Raw genomic sequence first — 18135 nt, 5'->3', positions numbered from 1 at the left:
GTTAATTCAAATTCTCTGCAGTTTGGTTTGTGGTAGGTGAAGTTTTTACCTATACATTATCTGCGAAAAAGAGGTCTCTAAGCAGATAGTATAAGATTGCAGGAAATGCTCACTTATTTCAATGTAGCAGGATATTTTCAAGTACTTTTAGTATAATCTGTCAACTATCTTTAGTATTTTCATCTTAAAAATGGGAAATTCAGCTTCATATTTAATAGATTCTTGTAATAAAACTTCAGTTAAAAAATTTTCAGTTTGGATATATAGCTACTTGAAGCCAAATTAGACTGGAATTAGGATTTTGTTAACCCACCTTTTGAGTCACGTAAAATCTTGTTTTTCAGGGCTTTTGTTTCCCCCCTGAAATCTTAGATTGCAGTATATTTAAGGTTTCTTGTTTTGCATTAGCTTGAATGCTAATAAATTATAGAGGTTCAGATTGTACTTAATAAGCCTATGCTTGTTTTTCCATTGAAAGTGTTTTTATTCCATGAGACATTAGTGCAGCTTTGTTTGAATCTGACAGCCATACTATGTCTGTCTAGCAGTTTAGTAAGCCTGGTGTCTCCCAGGCAGAATTGTTGCCTCGAGAAAGGGGAAGGCCAGTCTCCAATCTTTTAACTGAGTGGAGGCTAATATTGGGGCATATATGACCCTGTGTTCTAGTACAGTGTCTGTGAACCTCAAAGGGAAAAAAATATATATATATATATGTGAATCTAGCATCTAGTACATACCAGGTTCTGTCCTTGATGATACAGCTATATCTATATTTCTGTATTCATGCACATCTGTCTACCTATCTTGCTATGTATGCATAAACGTGTGAGTTTGTTTATTTAACAGAATGTTTGGAGAAGGAAATGGCCACCCACTCCAGTACCCTTGCCTGGAAAATCCCATGGACGGAGGAGCCTGGTAGGCTACAGTCTGTGGGGTCACAAAGAGTCGGACATGACTCAGTGACTTCACTTATATATTAAGCAACAGGCACTGTTCTGCATTCTTTACAAATGTAAACCCATCTAATCTTCATAGTCACCCTGTGGAGTTTGTATGTTGTTATACGCATTTTAAAGATGATGAAACTGAGGCACAGAGAGAGCATTAATTGCCCAGAGTCAACAACTAGAAACTAGAAGAAGCCTGGGCAGTCTTGCTCTGGACTCCACACTCTCATTGGACACTTTGCAGCGTTGATTTGGAGAAAGGAAGCACCTTTATCAGTGGTTTAAACAGCTGCTAAGTGACAGAGCTGAAATCCATTTCCCAGACATACATGGTACAGACATGCATCACAGCGTTCCTTTTTCTCTGACTTTGCACGTTGTTGGTTCTGTATAATGTTCTTTCCACTTCTTTCACTGTTGAAAGCTTATCAGCAGGCAAATTCACATGTTACTTTCTCCAAGATGCCTTTCTTGACCAACCCCACCAGAAGATTCCTGTTGGAATGGATTTTTACCCTTTGGGATGCTTACTGATCACCCTCTTATATGGTAGAAAGTTTATATATATGCCGTCATGTCTTCTATCAGATTATAAGCCTCTTGAAGGCAGCACTGTCATTAACACCATGTTCTGCTACAATCTTGGGCATCCTGCTGTTTGTTCAAATCTTGTTAATGCTTGGGAGTTTCAGAATGGCAGGAAGCAGTTGTTTAGCAAGTGTCTGTTAAATGGATGACTCTTAAGAATGCATGGTGAGGATAAATTTTCCCCATGGACTTCTAAGATACTTAAAAAGATCAACAGTCTAAAATAAGTATTCAAACAGCAGCAGTAATAATGCTGCCTTTATTTTTATAGTCCTGATATAACTGTTACAAATTATGCAGAATTAGCTGTTTATCAAAGTCTTAAGAAAGAACTGTCTTGAAGAACTGGCTGCTATATGTATATATATTTTTAGCTTACAGAAGTGCAGAAGAAAAAGTGATTTATTCTTTGAATCAGTTTTCTCTGCTCATGTGTGTGTAAATGGTACTCTTATCCATTTCTGAAGTATTAAGATGGACTGAACAGCCATGAACGTGGCATGCTGCAGTCCATGGGGTCGCAAAGAGTTGGACAGGACTGAGCGACTGAATTGAACTGAACAGCCGTGAACTATACCCATGTAATCAGTCTGAAGGCCAGGATAGAGAATCATCTTCTTTAAAAAAATTATTTATTTATTTATTTTTGGCTGCACTGGGTCTTCGCGGCTGCACACGGGCTTCCTCTAGCTGCGATGCGTGGCCTTCTCATTGTTGTGGCTTCTCGTGTTGCCGAGTGTGAGCTTCAGGAGTTGCGGCTCGCAGGCTCTAGGGCATCAGCAGGCTCAGCAGTTGTGGTGTGAGGACTTAGCTGCAGCTTGGCATGTGGGATCTTCCCAGACCAGGGATCGAACCTGGGTCTCCTACATTGGCAGGTAGATTTTTTTTTTTTTTTTTTTTACCACAGAGTCACCAGGGAAGCCCAAGAAATCATTCCTTTAGCAGAGAGCTGTAGCACTGAAGGCCACATAGATTAGTTTGGCCAAAAAGCTTGCCTGGGTTTCCCTATAAAAGGATACAGAAGAACCTGAATAACTTTTTAACCAACCCAATATTTGTTTCTAATTATAGAACGAAACAAATAAAGCTTCCACTTAACCATTTTAGCAGTTTCACATGCAGACTGTATCACTGTTTCATTTTAGTTTGGTTAACGTGCTGGTGGATATGACAAAGTAATCGTAGTAATCAGAATTGTGGTTTTTTTTTTTTTCTTAAAGAGAAATGTGCATTTGTAAGAGTGAGATAGACACAGATTAGTCTGAGAGGGTTTCGTTTGAAAGTAAAGGGATGCACTGTTAGAGACCGTTTGAAGATTGTCTGTCTCGGAGCTTTTGCTGTGTAACAGGCCTCCTAATTCTAGCGGCTGGGAAAAGGAAGCCTGAAGTCTCACGGTTCCGTGGGTCACCTGGGTGACTCTTCTGATTGGATGGAGCTAGCCAGTTGGTCTCTGAAGTCAGCGGGCAGCCTGGCTAGGGCCAGCGGGCCTGGGGTCGCCTCCGAGCCTGTGGGGGCCATCGTTGGGCTGGCTGGGATGGGGCTTCAGTGCAGATGGCAAGTCTGTGCCCCACGTGGTCTTACCCTCAGGAGGCTAGGTGGGCGTCCAGTGGTGGTCTCGCTGCCCTGAAGTGCAGCTGGAGCGGGGCCAGCTCCCCCACCCCAGGCCTGCACTCAAGTCTCTGGGTTATGTTTGCTGTTGCCCCGCAGATCAAGCCCAGAGTCAGTGTGGGCAGGGGCTCCCCTGGGGTGTAGGTCCAGGGTAGTGGGAGCTGATAGGGGGTTATTACCGCCTCACCGCCCGGACACAGAACTTGTACGAACGGTCGGTCAGTGTCCCTCGGCTCTGAGCCAGCCCTCAGCTCCCAGCACACGCTGCTGGAGTGGAGGAGACCTGAGCCGGCTGCCCAGGCCATGGTCCTCAGAGCCGAGTTTTCAGGCCCTGGCTTCCCTGCAGTGCGTCGCGATTATTTGGAGCCCCTTTCAACCTTTTATTCTTTGAAGCTTTGAACTATCAGAGCAGGACGCCTCCCACCCTCCCTCGTAAGGCCCCAGGCGGGCGCTGTTGGGCCTAAAGGTGGCAGTTTACTGGGAGCGCGTGCCTGGCGGGTGCCCGGTGACTGAGGTCCTTAGGGCCCCTTGATGTCGCATCACCGCCCCTGATTTACGGGGGGGTGGGGAGGTGGACTCACACAGGTCAGCTGAATTGCCCAAGGTCAGAGTGGTGCCCAAGGTCAAGCGTGTGGGTTGACCCACAGGCTTTTGCACTCAGATCTTTCTGACTTTCTCCCCAGTGGACTGGTGACGGGTTTGGGTGTTTTTTGAGCACCCTTCATGCCATCCTCTGAAACCTGGTGACCATGAAATGTGAGGCTTCCCTTTTCTGCCTCTTTCCCACCCGGTCCCTTCACTGGTTGGACTAAATCGCCAGGTTTAGCCTGAAGATGATGGATACCTCAGAGAGGAAACTTTCCTGCTGGTTCCAGATGTCCTTTTTTAAAGTATGTTAGAATAATTAGTCTATCTGTGACTCTTGGAGACTTCAAAATAAAATGCAGAATCCTGAGACAGCCTAAGACGTATATTTAAAATTTTAGGGGAGAGGGATAAATCAGGACTTTGGGAGTAGCATGTACATACCATATAAATATATACAAAATAGATAAGAGAGACCTACTATATATTAGCACAGAGAACTATGCCCAATATCTTCTAATATCCTATGTGGGAAGAGAATCTGAAAAAGAATATGTTATAACTGAAACGAACACACATTGTAAATCAACTATACTTGAATAAAAAATTAATTTACATTCATGAAAAGTAACCGTCATTTAAAGAGGAAACCGTGCCCCCCGTCTCGTGCGCTCCCCTAGGACGCAGCACATAGCTGCGTCTTCACGTTCACAAGAACCGTGTGTGTACCGGGTGGGGGGTGGCAGTATGTCCATCTCACTCAGACGTGCGCTCCTGGATGACGCAGAGACATTGTCTTTCCTCTCTTCTGTGTCCTCAACACTAGGTCCCAGGGTGGGAAGGTTCCAGGGTTTGTTACACGATTCTGTACCTGGACTCCGTGCCCAGGGACAGACTCTGTTCTGCTTTTCACCTCTCCTCCATTTCATCCATCCGCCCTCTTTTTAGCCCTTTCTTTCTCTTCTAAGTCATTTTCCTCCCATCTCAGTTTGTCTGAGCTCCTCCGCTTTCCCTTTCTCCCACCCTGTCATTGGCAGTTTGTATAGTCATTACCTGTTTTCTTTTTTATGTTTTATATTGGAGTATGGGCTTCCCTGGTAGCTCAGACGGTAAAACGTCTGCCTACAATGCTGGAGACCTGGGTTTGATCCCTGGGTTGGGAAGATCCCCTGGAGAAGGAAATGGCAACCCACCCCAGTATTCATGCCTGGAGAATCCGATGGACCAAGGAGCCTGGTGGGCTACAGTCCATGGGGTCGCAAAGAGTCGGACATGACTGAGCGACTTTACTTCACTCCGTAATTGATTTACAGTGTTGTGTGTTAGTTTCAAGTGTGCTATTTTTATGACATGTTGAAATGACGGTATCTTGGATATATGGAGTTCAATAAAAACATATTATTAAAATTAATTTCACCTGTTTATTTTTACTTTTTTAATGTGACTGGAAATTTTTGAATTATAGAAGTAGCTGCTCCAGAGGGTCCTAATCCAGGTCAATTCATTAATGTGAGTTTTTGTTTTGATTTCTTGGATCTGCTGGACTGGAGACCCACAGATCACCTCCCCTCACTGGCACAGCTCTGCCTCCCGCCCGCCTGCCCCAGTGTGTGACCTCGAACAGGAAGGCTTTCCCTTGCTTTTAAATGATGCACAGAGATTTTTCTCTCCCGTCATATATGCCCAGGACAGAATACAGTTGACTCCTACATTCTTCTCGCTAATGAAAGGGAAACAGCAGGGTGACTCATGGGCACTGGAAGATAGACTATTGACTTTGGAATGTTTCAGTTCTTGGATCTTGGAACAGGTGTGGCCACTGTTGAAAGAAACAGTGTAGTCACACTCAGCATATTTGACATGTGAAGAACTGAGCACTGCCTAGCGTCCCCTGCCTTCAGCGTCAGAGACGTGGGATCCACTGCCTTGTTTCTCTCTGATGCCAGATTCGATGCATAGATGCTTATGGTATATTGGCTTTTTTATTTGTTGAGGGAAGAAGTACTGTTTGGCTTAGAAACTCTTTGACTGCACTATGATGTAGTAAGTTAAGGATCACTGTATTGAAAATAGCTTCACAATGTCCTCCTTTGGTGTTGAGAATTCCAGAGTATGTTCGCTGTGGATCACACAGAATTGATCGTATTCATTCAAGGTCAGTCATCTTTGATAAGTATCAACTTCTTTTCTCTGGGCTCGGGGTGGGGTGCCCACTGTAGGGACTCGGGTTGGGGTGGTTGATGAGCACAGACAGCTACCATCTCATGAGGGGTGAGCCACTCCTGGCTGCCGCTGCCTAAAGCTGAGCTCTAGGGGTGGAAACACCCAGACTGGTGGCCCGCAGTTTTTGTAAACAGCCAGGAGGGGGATTGTGCTCATGCCAGTGAACACCAAGCTGTTCGCCACCTTGAGTGGCGTGTCACGCGTGCCGGAGCTGTTAGGACAGGATCAAGTCTTCTGGTTCCACGTCATGTGCCTGTACCACAGTTGACCTGGGATTTGGGGAGCTGAGCAGAATAAATCTCCTGAAATCTAAAATGACATATGACATTTTAAAATTAGGAAAACAAACAGCTCTGACAAGATTTGCAGGATTATAGCTGAATAGTTAATATGGAAGACACGCCATGGAGTGGTTGGGAGCTGGGCTGGAATAACCCCATGTTGATTTAGCGAGAAGCGCGAACAAGCCGTTCAATTTCCCTGTTTGCCTAAATGTTTAAAAAACAAAATGGAAGAATGACATCTCCCAGAGATGTTCGGAGATTTGATTGACATTCATGCCTTGATATCTCTCGTGAAATACCCAATAAGAGCAACATATATTATAAGAACTAAAATATCCACAAGAAACTAGTGTGAACCATCTTGAGTAGATATTAAGCAGTTTGGTGTCCTTGACCAAGGTTGTACTTACGAAGGCAGTTTGTATTTTTCAAAGAAGTTTCCATGTCACCTCTAATTTTCTTTTGAGTATCAGCTGTGTGCATGGGGTCTTTGACTGTCAGCCTGAGCTTCAACAGGATTTATAGGTGGTCTGTCACCAACTGTCAAAGGACAGTTGACCAGTTCTAGCTAGCCAGGCAATTAAATGCACTTCAAAATGCTTCTTGCTAAGGATGATGCCTTTTGCGAATATTTGCGATGTTTATTTTCAGTTGTAGTCTATTAGTAAACCTGCATCCTCATAGCAACTCCTTGGGAGGTGCAGAAGACAAAGCCAGAGAGCATATAAAGGAAATTAGTTCATTATGTAGTGAGAAAAAAAGCTTTCGTTTAAGGTCCTTTGTTGATAGACTTACTGGTATGTGTCTTTGATGCCTGTTCAGTTTCATATAGTACCAGATCTGGGCTTCCCTGGTGGCTCAACAGTAAAGAATCCGCCTGCCAATGCAGGAGATGCAGGTTCCATCTCTGGATGGGGAAGATCCCCTGGAGAAGGAAATGGCAACCCACTCCAGTATTCTTGCCTGGAGAATCCCATGGACTGAGGAGCCTGGCGGGCTGCAGCCCACGGGGGTCACAAAAGAGTCAAACACAACTTAAGCCGACCAAACAACAGGACCAGGTCTGATCGTGCTGTGTAAATAATCTGACTGAATGTCCCTTGACTTTTTTTTCTTGTGAAGAGCACACAGCACTGCCACCTTGTTGCCAAAGTTTTGTCTGATTTGAAAGAGCTGAAATATCCAGAGAGTGCCTGTGCTGAGAAAGAGCTCGCCCTCCCCGTGGGCCGGCACTTGAGAAAACAGCGAGGAAGGAGATAGCACCCGGGGACCGCATTCAGTAATTAGCATAATCACGATGCTCTGTATTGTTCGCAGGGCACGCCCCTTGGCCGGAGCTCCCATTAAGAGGACACCGATGTTGTCCCAGTGAAGAAATCCCGGCGCGTCTGATGCAGATCAGCGAGTTCCTGCGGGCTGCGCCGGTGCGGTTAATTTTAGCCGGGGGTTTGTTCTATGAGTTGTAAAACTGTTTACCCGAGTAGAAGTTAGTAAGCTGAAATGTGACTTCTCGGCCAGTGTGAGAGAAGCCTATTTTAGACTCAGACCGTGTTGGTGATCCGGAGAGCGGTCTCCGAAGGATTGCAGTCCCCATTTCCTTTGAAAGTTCTTGTAAGTACCGGCTGAATCTTTCAGATTTCTCCTTGTTCTTTTCGCCCTAGGCTCTCCCTCACGTTGCTATCCATTGTCATTTTTTTTAATCTCTTGGAAAAACGGAGAACTCTGGGCTGAGTGCTTTAGAGGCTTCTAAGAATGGTGGCCGGAGGTTTTTCCTTAAACGTGTTTCACTGCGGGAAACCTGCCTCACTTGATTTTCCCAAGTGAAAGTATTTGATTGTTACTATTTTTATCTTTGCAAAAGCAATCTGCGCATTGTTGCATACTTTATCTGTTAAAATATTTGACTAATGGAATGATATGTCATTGAACTTTTATTTTCAGTGGTGACCTAACTATTACAGGGGGAAATTGTTGAAATTGGACTCCTGTTATACCTACTGTGAGCTACAGGTTTGTCTACAGATGTAATGGGAGTGTCAAATGTAATTTTGTGAAATGTGTAGATAGTTTTTGTTAAAGAAGAATTTGGTGCCTAAAAATAGACCCATGTCTAAAGAGAGGCCCTTAAAAAATAAAATAAATGTAAGAGGAAGCCTTTGGAAAAGTAATTAAAATTATCCTCTAGAAGATTGAGTTAGGGATCAGAATTAACCAAAGGTCAGGAAATTCCCTATTCTCAACTGCTCTTAATTCAACAAGTCATTGCCAACTTAGGTTTGGACTGAGGAAAACTAAAGATTTTAATGTAGAATCATTTTAATTACGTATGAATCACCTGGCTTTGTTCAAAGTGTGTTTTAATTCACAAGACGCTGACTTTATGCCAAACAACTTGCTTATAACACAGAGCCTGGCAGGAATTCCTTTATCAATTAACATGTATATTCCCTCCCCCGCTCTGGGAATATGGATTTTAATGAAACAGTTCTAATGCTCCCAGGCATCAGGGTTCCATCCTCTAGTCCCAGAGGAAGGCATACCCTCAGATGCCTTTTTCCATTTGGAAAGCTTTATTTAAAGACTTCTTTGTTACTATGTATTGTCCGATTTTAAATCCCAACAACCCAAGGTGCCAACAATGAAAGGAAATGTTTCAGGGTACATTTTGTAGGAAAAGAATGTAAGACGGGAAAATAGAACTGAGTTCTTGGTCTATTTTTGGAAGGAAACTTTTTTTAAAAAACTAAAGTCTTTTTATTGAGCAGAAGAGAAATTTGCCATCCAGATTCATTGTAATTATAACAGAAAAGTCTGTAATGTCATCTTCAGCAGTTGAAGGGACTTCTTCCAGGATTTCCTTTGGAATATATACTTTTATCCAAAGAAAGTAACTGTTCTTATTCTTTCTTTTCACTGTTAATGAAGTAACATCAGAATCTCAGTGGAGTGTTTTTAGAGGTATACTGTGATTGGGTGTTAGATCCTCCTCAAGCTATTATTCAGCCACTCAACTGTAGTTGAGTCCTGCCAAAAAAAAAAAGCCGTGTAAGATTTGTCCATTTAAAAAAATTTAACAGAAGGATGTTTCCCAAGGTGTTTTTACTACGAGGAAGCATATGTTCTTTTAGGAGGAGTTGCTAAAATGCTCGTAAACACTTTCCGAGTGTTTGTTTTCGTGATTTATGTACCATGAGAGAGTGATCCAGGAGAGGAGGTGATGTCAGTGTTGGTGTGGGAATGTCGGGAGGGTTTGCTGAAGCAGAGACCCTCCTCCCACGGCTCACCAGTGCCCGGGGAAAGGAAGGGGTCTCCCAGGAAGGGACGGGGGTCTCAGTGCCCTCCTGGAAAGAGACTCTGGACTGCTTGTGACCTTGACTGTGACCTTGGCTGTGACAAATCTCAGTGAGCTCAACTCACAGTCCCCAGCAGGATGTCCAGATGCTGAGAAACACGGGCAGCTCTGTGGCCTGGGGAAGGGACCCGGTGACCATGGCTCCGACCGTGTGTCGCCGTGTGTCAGACCCGCCTGCGCTGCCCACCACCCCCCTGCACTTGACTCTGCACGTGTGTCCTCCAGCCCTGCTTAAGCTGCTCTCCCTGGCCGCCTGCCCTCCTGTCCTCAGCCTCCCCCTCTTAAAATAGTCCTGGCCCCGCAGGCTCCGACAACTCCTGATCACAGGAGGTTGCTTTTCCTGGGATTTCATTCCTAGAGAAGAGCCTTCTGCTCTGAAGCTTTGAGGGGTTTTCGGGAATGCAGAGAGGCACCTTCTCTCTGGTTCCCCTTTATCCTCTGCTGGCGTGGCCAGAAGGGAACTGAAATGATCTAACAGGTTGCCCTTTGGTTGGGAGCCTAATGCAGGTGCCCAGTGATCACACTTCTAGAATGTCCTCTTTCAGAAGGAAACCTTGCAGAAACAGGGCTTGATCCACCGAGTTTTCCACTGTTTCATCTGGCATGAAAGGAACAGTGAGCAGAGGGTGTCTTCCGCGCTGCAGGTCTCAGGCACAAGGGTATGGTAATAGGATCTGGGCCCCGGCAGGAATGCCAAGAGCTCCTGGACGTGCTGAGAGGCTGTTGTTATTTAGCATGTATGAAGCACCCCCAGAGCCATACAATGCACAAAGAAGGCATAGTTTCTATACTCCAGGAGCCCACGTGCTCATGTTAGGCGGGACGCGGAGCACGGGCCCAACTTAACACTGAGTGAACTGGCAGAGCCAGGAAGAGAGGAAGAAAAGGAGAACGCCTGAGGCGGGGGCGGGGGGGCCCGTGGGCTGCTCTCAGTCCATCTGGGCTCTGGCCTTGTAGGGGTCGGGCAGCCAGCAGTGCCGCCGGGCCCTGCTCCCCTGTCTCTCTCCCTGCAGCTGGGGAAGCGATGGAGGTGAGAGGCCCCCAGGGCCTTGTTCACGGCCCAGGGTCACTGGGATGAGTCCCACACAGGGAAGGGGGTCAGGAGTTTCACCGGCACCTGGAAAGCACCTGTTATTCATCTGTAGGGGAGGCAGCTTGATACCGTGCACACGCTCAGTCGTGTCCAACTCTTTGCAACCCCATAGACTGTAGCCCGCCAGGCTCCTCTGTTCATGGGATTTTTCAGGCTTCTGTAGTGGTTTGCCATTTTCTCCTCCAGGGGATCTTCCCAACCCAGGGATCGAACCTGCATCTCTCTCCTGCGTTTCCTGCATTGGCAGGTGGATTCTTTGCCTCTGAGCCACCTGGAAGCCCCTGTTAGCTCCATTATTACCGCCAGAAACATCCAGAGCACCATCTAGCCTATGCATGAACCACCTACATGTTCAAATATATTATAAATGTAAGAAGCATCTTTCTCCATACAGTGATATTTGGGTAGAAATTTGATATATGGGTTCCAGACTTTCTCTCCTTCTTAAACTGATACACAATTGAACAGATTACTTCACCCAGTTGGGGATGTTGGGTCAACTGTTACATTAGTTAGAGAAGGGCTTTGAGCTTCTTGGAAGAAAGGCGTTTCCAAAGGTCAGCCCAGCGTTACTGCAACCCATAAAGGAGTCAGAATGGTGTGAATCAGAGGGCACTCATAAGGCAGGCGCGGGTGCTAGAGATTAATACCCAGGAGGATGTGGTATGAGTCATTTTCCCCTGTGTCCAGCCTCATCCCATCTCTGACTAAGGCTCCAGGCCTCGTTCACAGCCCCACAGCTAAAGGGCTTCAGAGAGCTAGACAGAGAACCTCAGAAATGATTAAAGGGTTGAAAAACGATGCCTATAAAAGATGTTAGGAACTTCTATTATTTAGCCAGGAGGGGGTAAAAAATGACCAGGGGAGCTCTTGAATCGTTATTCTGGTGTCTGTATTCCAGGGCCAGGGGACAGAGGCCAACTGGTGTCCAGTTCTCTTGAGAATGTAAGGGTTTGGTCCAGTGACGGTTAGGGTAGAACCGTGATTCTCGTGGTGCAGCCAGCTTTAGCCCCACCTGGGAGCTAGTGAAAAATGTACATTCTCAGACCCCACCCAAGACCTGTTGATTCAGAAACTGGGGGGGTGGGGAGGTCCTAGCAATCTGTGTTTTAACTCACTCCCCACATGAGCCGGATGAAGTTGGAGGTCCGCTGGTCAAGATGCAGAGAGAGAAGAGTGTTATAAAATGGGGGATTGGGGTACTGGAAGAGGGAAGCTGTTTTCCTGAAGCCGTCAAAACCTGGGTCTTTGCAGGGTTTTCAGTATTCCGTCTAGAGTCAGGAGTTAAACGACCTGTCGGAGTCCCTGCCAGCCTTCCCTCCTCTCTGCATTTCCTGTCGCTTCGAGAAGACTAATAATTAACCAGGAGGATTTTGCAATTACTTTTGTGAGCTCAGTAGTTAGGACACTGCCCATGTCAGATGAGGAGCAAACGAGAGGCCGATGCAGTCGTGCTGTGTGGTCAGGTGTCGCCGTCTCGCTCTGTACAGTGCGTCATTAAACAGACTGTCTCCTCGGGGCTTTTCAGCAGCCATCGGTGGGCAAGTGTGAGCAGCGGTGAAAATGGGGGCCCCTTGGTGTTAGCCCGTGGCCCCTCCATGTCACAGGCTGCTGTGACAGTCCCCACGTAAGAGGGGACTCGTCCCCCTTTGGGAGGCGGGGGGGGGGGGGGAGTGTGACCCTACCCCACTCCCCCCATCTGTGTCCCTTGCGCTGTGGGAACACTGACCCCCATGCCTGCATGGGGACTTCCATCTGACTCCTCGAGACTGGAGACGGGCACCTCGACGTATTGTGTTAATGGGTCTCCCCGGAGCCACGGCGGGGGGGCCTGTTTACCCTGTTGTTTTACATCTGCAGCAAGCAGCCAGCCAGGCACATAGTAGGTGCTTCATGCAAATAAACAGTGACTCATTCCATCATAGCGTCCAAGGCCACAGGTGCCCCGCCGCCATCCATGTGATGAATGACCTGGAGTCGGGCGGCTCGCCATTCGGGCCTCCCCAGTCCAGATGCTCCCTCCTAAGCATCCCTCCCCGCCCTCCATCTTACACGTAATACAGATGCATCTTAATTCCATGGTCTTTGCCCTTTTGTACATTCTTCGTGTGTGATTTGCTGGAAGGAGTGGTCTGGGGTGGAAAGCAGAAACTCCGGAGAGTGTGGTCTCCCCGTCCGTTACACCCTGTATGGTGTTTGGGACAATCAGTGCTCTCTGCGGTCTGAGTGAAGGAAGGGTTCCCTGAGGACGTGTTCTGACAGTGCTGCCTCGAAAGAGTCACAGCGGGAGTCTGCTGCTGTTCCCAGAGAGGCCGTGTCCGGCCTGGGCCTGGCCCGGAGGCCCTCGGATCGGGGGCCTCTTCAGTGTTTGTTCTCAGTTACACGTTTGCAGAGGATTCAGCATTCCTTCAGGCGAGGGCAGTGTGGCACGGACTCCACTGTGCCCTGTCCCGGGAGGCAGAGGGTGGAGGGGGCAGGTGCCTTGTGCGAGGTGTCACCGAGTCCTCAGACCTCGTTACGGTGGAACAAGCCGACTTCTCAGGCGTGAGGGCGCGTGCACCATCCTGTCCTACGTCTCTGTCACACATACAGCGTGTGAGGCCTGGTCCATGTTCTGGTTTCACCCCGGGAACACAGGTTTATCTCAGCAATGCAGAAGCAGAGACGGCCGACTTTGAACACCCTGGATCAGCCCCTGAATTGAACATACTGTCTTTTAAACTCCTGAATCTCAGTAACTGTATATCCAGGAGAGGAAATGCCCAGTGGCTAGTTGATTTGGTTCTTCAGGATAGCAGGCAAAGGCTATTTTCATCTCTATACAAAGAAAAGTGACAGAATAGTCTTTCTTTGGGTATTTCATCCTGGCAACAATAATTTTGTTTCTAAAGTCAGTCATATCTAGCCCACAGATGTGTCATTAAAAGTGAGAATGGTTAGGTCATTTGCTTTATCTCATGGCAGTTGCTGAGTCAAAAAAAAAAAAATGTAACTACTTTGAAAGGAGAGAAAAGAAAAACTCCTTAGTTTGTTATTAGAAAGAATTACTGACCTAATAATTCAATCAAAGATCCCCAGAAACAACCTAATAAGGTACTTGGACTGTAGCCCGCCAGGCTCCTCTGTCCACGGGATTCTCCAGGCAAGAATACTGGAGTGGGTTGCCATTCCCTTCCCCAAGGGATCTTTCTGAACCAGGAATTAAACCCAGGTCTCCCACATCACAGGCAGAATCTTTACCATCTGAACCACCAGGGAAGCCAAATAACTTATGGTCCTGCCCCATAATGCAGCACGCTGCAGCTGTTTGAAATGATGGTGTTGGATGTACATGGAGTAAAACTAGCAGGTTACAAAAACATACGTATCAGCTCATTTCTTGAATGGAAGATAATTTAAAATGGGTATTCATAGCTTTAATTCCTTTTTTAAAAGGAAGGCATTTATATGCACATAAAAAAGAACGCAGTGCCCCAAATATAACATCAGTTAGCTGTAGGGATGAGCTCATATTTTCCCCTGGCTTTCTGGTTACCTGTATTTTAGGCTTTTTTCTTCAGTGAGCATATATTACTTGTGAAATAATGAAAACCTTTCTTTTCAAAACAGAACTGTTGTAATTCATTTTTATTTTGACTCTTTTATTTGATTCATCAGTGGCCTCTCAGTGGCTTACGTAATTAATACCTCCCCCTGTGGATAAAGCGAGTACACCCAGCTGTACACAGAAACAGTGGTCATTTTGCAGGAGTGGGCTAGGAGCTTTGTTCCTTGTTTTACTTTCTCCTTTTCTGTATGTCAGAGAAGGCAATGGCACCCCACTCCAGTGTTCTTGCCTGGAGAATCCCAGGGATGGGGGAGCCTGGTGGGCTGCCGTCTATGGGGTCGCACAGAGTCAGACATGACTGAAGCAACTTAGCAGGAGCAGCAGTTTCTGTGTGTACCAAAATTACATTTATATGCATGCATGTTGGGCTTCCCATGTGGCGCTAGTGGTAAAGAACCTGCTTACCAATGCAGGGAGATGTGGGTTCCATCCCTGGGTCGGGAAGATCTCCTGGAGAAGGAAATGGCAACCCACTCCAGTATTCTTGCCTGGGGCGTCCCATGGACAGCGGAGCCTGGCGGGCTGCAGTCCATGGGGTCGCAGAGAGTCAGGCCCCACTGAGCACACATGTTCCAGGCAGAGGCGAAAGGCATCTGGCAAGGGTCTGCCGTGAGACCTCGGTGCTCCAGAGGGTCAATGAACTCTCCCGTGAATCTCCGTTTGGCCAGGTTTGGTGTTATGTGGAGAGGGAAGGCAGGGAGCTGGAAAATAAAACATATTTTTAGAAGTCATTAACTTAATACACCTAGCGTGAAGATTATCCACTTAGGCCCAGAATAGCGGAGGGTGGAACCATGGCCGTGGGCTTTGGGTCATATTTAGGCAGCACTTATCCGTGTGGCTTCTGCGTGCATCTCGGCAGCGTTAACCAAGGTGACAGCGGCGGAAGGGAGCATCTGTTGCTAGTTTGCTTCTGCCAGATGTTCCCAGCGTGTCCTTATGGCCTTAATCGGAAGGGTATTTGGGGGAATTGTTTTGGTACTGGTGGTACTTGACAAGAAATTCTTGAGTCGTAACAGGAGGCCTCCCTTTCTACCCACTTTGTGTGGTGACACGAAAGAATAAATACTTTTGATGGCTGTGGCAAAGGTCTCCCTTTGAAGTCTGTTCAAACACTAAGTCTTGACCAGAATGAATGGATCCATCACCAGGTTCACTTGGGGACAGAGGTCTGGGTTGAGATTGAGTTGAATCCACTTTTAACAAGACTGATAACCTTAAACTTAAAGCAAACGTGCCTTGGGAAGCCAGATGAATCACACTGTGGCCTAATCTTTGGTTCAGAGCCTTTGTTACTCATCAGGAGTCTTTCTCAGAGTCCTGGGAGGCCAGAGAGCTGGTTTTTCAGGTTTCCTTCTTACTGTTTTCATCCTTACAAGGAGCGACTTTCTCCTCATCCTCTCCTTCCTTTCTTCATCATCTTCGCCTCTTTCTCCGGCAATGGTATGGTTGGAATAACCTTGTAATCCTTCTCCACGCTCTCGCCTTCCCCAGGAAGAAAAGACACATCCCACGTGGGTTTATCATCTTTTTCTCTGGGCAGGGGGGTGGAAAGGAGCAGTGGGTGAACAGTTTAACCCAAATAGTCAGGTAGGTCAGTGGATGGAGCTCTGTTCCCAGTGAGGGTATGTTGATGGCGGCCACATCAGCGTATCCTCACTGCCAAGCGGGTCCAACTTCCGTTGAGTCACAGAGCCCTTCTTCATTCAGTGGGAGCACAGACTCGTATCAAGATGAGTAAGTAAGCAGTTACAGTTTGATTGACAGAAGGCTTTGCCAGTTGATTGGCACGAAGGAAAAGAGCACCTTTTTAGAAGAGGGAAAGCAGAAAAAAGTATTTCCTGAGGCTCCAAGCTCCATTAAAAAAGGCAGGAAGCTGATGGCTGTCCAGGGAAAGGGTCACTGAATCTTGGCTTAAAAACTTGGACCGAGTTCATTTTCTTCCTTTTTGTTTTTTTTGTTTGTTCATCTGTTTTTGTTTTGTTTTGTTTCTGTCTTTTCTCTGAAGGCTGAAATCGGAAATGAGAAGGTATGGTTGTACTCAGCGTAGCAAGGTGGCTAGGAATGGGTTCATCATCGAGTATGAAGGTTTTTAAAAGAAAGAGGGATTGCTTTCAACCTGACCTGAAATTGAAGCAGTGCTGGAGCAGGGATGGAGGCTCGCTGGGATGTCCCGTCCCTTTGTGCCTCAGCCTGCTGAGTGGAGTCAAGACTCCCTGGCACCTGGCAGGCAGCGCGCCCACCCTCACACCTCCTCTGTCAGGCCTGATTTTTGCCATCTCTACTTCTGTGGACATTTTTCCTATATTCCCCCTGTCTTTTAAGTCATTGTGTCTTCAGGTTCTGTGAGCCTTGTCAGTAACAATTAAGGGAATCCAGAATTTTGACTCGAAGAAAAATGACTTGACGTCTAATCCAGAAGAGACTTCTTTGGCCAGGTAGAAAAGCTTGACATTATCACGCATTAGTTGTCGTGCATTATCATGTAAACTATTAAGTACTAGAAGGATCTGGTTTTTAGTTTGTATATGTGTTCTGAGATGAAATGATTCCAGTAGGCGATCGTATAATAAGAAAGATTTGGTTTTTGTTTCCTTTTAAGAACTCAAGTGATCAATTGGATCTGACTCCAGGTGTAGAAGTTATCTTTTCTTAAAAGGCAAATCCAGTCACTTAAAAATTTACATACAGCAAAATTCACTTTTCCTGGTGTACAGCTGAGTGAGGTGTTACGCATCCTCAGGGTTTTATGGCCAGCAGCACAGCCGGGATACAGAAAGGTCCCAGCTCCCCAGCGATTACCCTTGCACTGCCCCTCTGCTTTCAGACGCTCCCTCCATCCCTTGCTCTCTGAGCTGTGGAAGTAGTCTCTAAGCCCCAAACGTCGTGGTAGAGCCTGGAAATCTCACTGGCTAAGGGGGCTTAAGCACAGCCTCTGACCAGTAAGTAGCTTATGCTGTCCCATGGGCGATTCCTAGCAAGCCAGACTGAAATACGGAAACATGCGGGGATATCCGAGCGGGCACAGCAACAGCTGTACGCTGTAGGGAAAGGAGATGTCACCGAATTCGTTCAGCCAAGTAAACAGCCAAGTGACAACAGACCTCCTGGGGGGTGGGAGTACCAGTAACCAGAGTTGCTACAGTATAAGTTGTCCTTTATAAAATGTCCATTTTTCAAGAGAAAATTACGAGACATGTTAGAGGAACCGAAAGGTGATACATACACGGGGAAATGAGCAGACAGGAGGGACTGCTTTTGAGGGGCCCATGTATTGAACTTAGCAGACAAAGACTTCAGAGCAGCTATTATTATATTATCTTAGTTCAAAAATCTAAAATACACTATTCTGAAAGAATTCAAGGAAAATTGGTGGCAGTGACTCATCAAATAGAAACTATCCTTAAAAGAGATGGAAATGATAAAAAAAAAAAAGATCCAAATGTAGTTATGACACCAAAAGCAAAAGTAAGGATAGATAAATTGGACCACAGCAAAATTAAAAGTTTCTGTATATCAAAGGACACAAGCAATAGAGTGAAAAGCCAACCTACAGAATGGGGGAAAATATTTGTAAATCATGTATCTGATAAGGGGTTAGTATCCACAATGCAAATATATGAAGAACTCCTACAACTTAAACAACAGAAAAATAAACTGATTCAAACTGGGCAAAGGACTTAAATAGACATTTCTCCATACAGAAGACCAGCAAGCACATAAAAAGATGCACCAACAGTAATCACTAGAAAAATGAAAATCAAACCCACAATGAGAAAATCAAACCCACCTCGTATCCATTAGAATGACTTCTCCTGAAAAACAATAACATAGAAAGTAACATG

The 18135-nt window shown here is 46.2% G+C and overlaps 1 protein-coding gene across 4 annotated transcripts in view; it reads left to right on the top strand.

Annotated features, from left to right (window-relative positions):
* SLC20A2 (solute carrier family 20 member 2) overlaps positions 1-18135 on the top strand; it is a 109193-nt gene that overhangs the window by 24582 nt on the left and 66476 nt on the right. The window contains exon 1 of one of the 4 annotated variants that reach the window (XM_070459753.1): positions 7556-7849. The exons of the other annotated variants lie outside the window; for them this stretch is intronic. The gene's annotated coding sequence lies outside the window, so the exon portion shown is untranslated. Of the gene's footprint in view, positions 1-7555; positions 7850-18135 lie in introns of those variants that run through there. 4 annotated transcript variants of the gene reach the window in all.

This window comes from Odocoileus virginianus, chromosome 32 (assembly GCF_023699985.2).
Source record: "Odocoileus virginianus isolate 20LAN1187 ecotype Illinois chromosome 32, Ovbor_1.2, whole genome shotgun sequence".
NCBI classification, from domain to species: domain Eukaryota; kingdom Metazoa; phylum Chordata; class Mammalia; order Artiodactyla; family Cervidae; genus Odocoileus; species Odocoileus virginianus.
The sequence above is the reverse complement of the archived record's forward strand: the minus strand, read 5'-3'. Positions and strand labels throughout refer to the sequence as shown.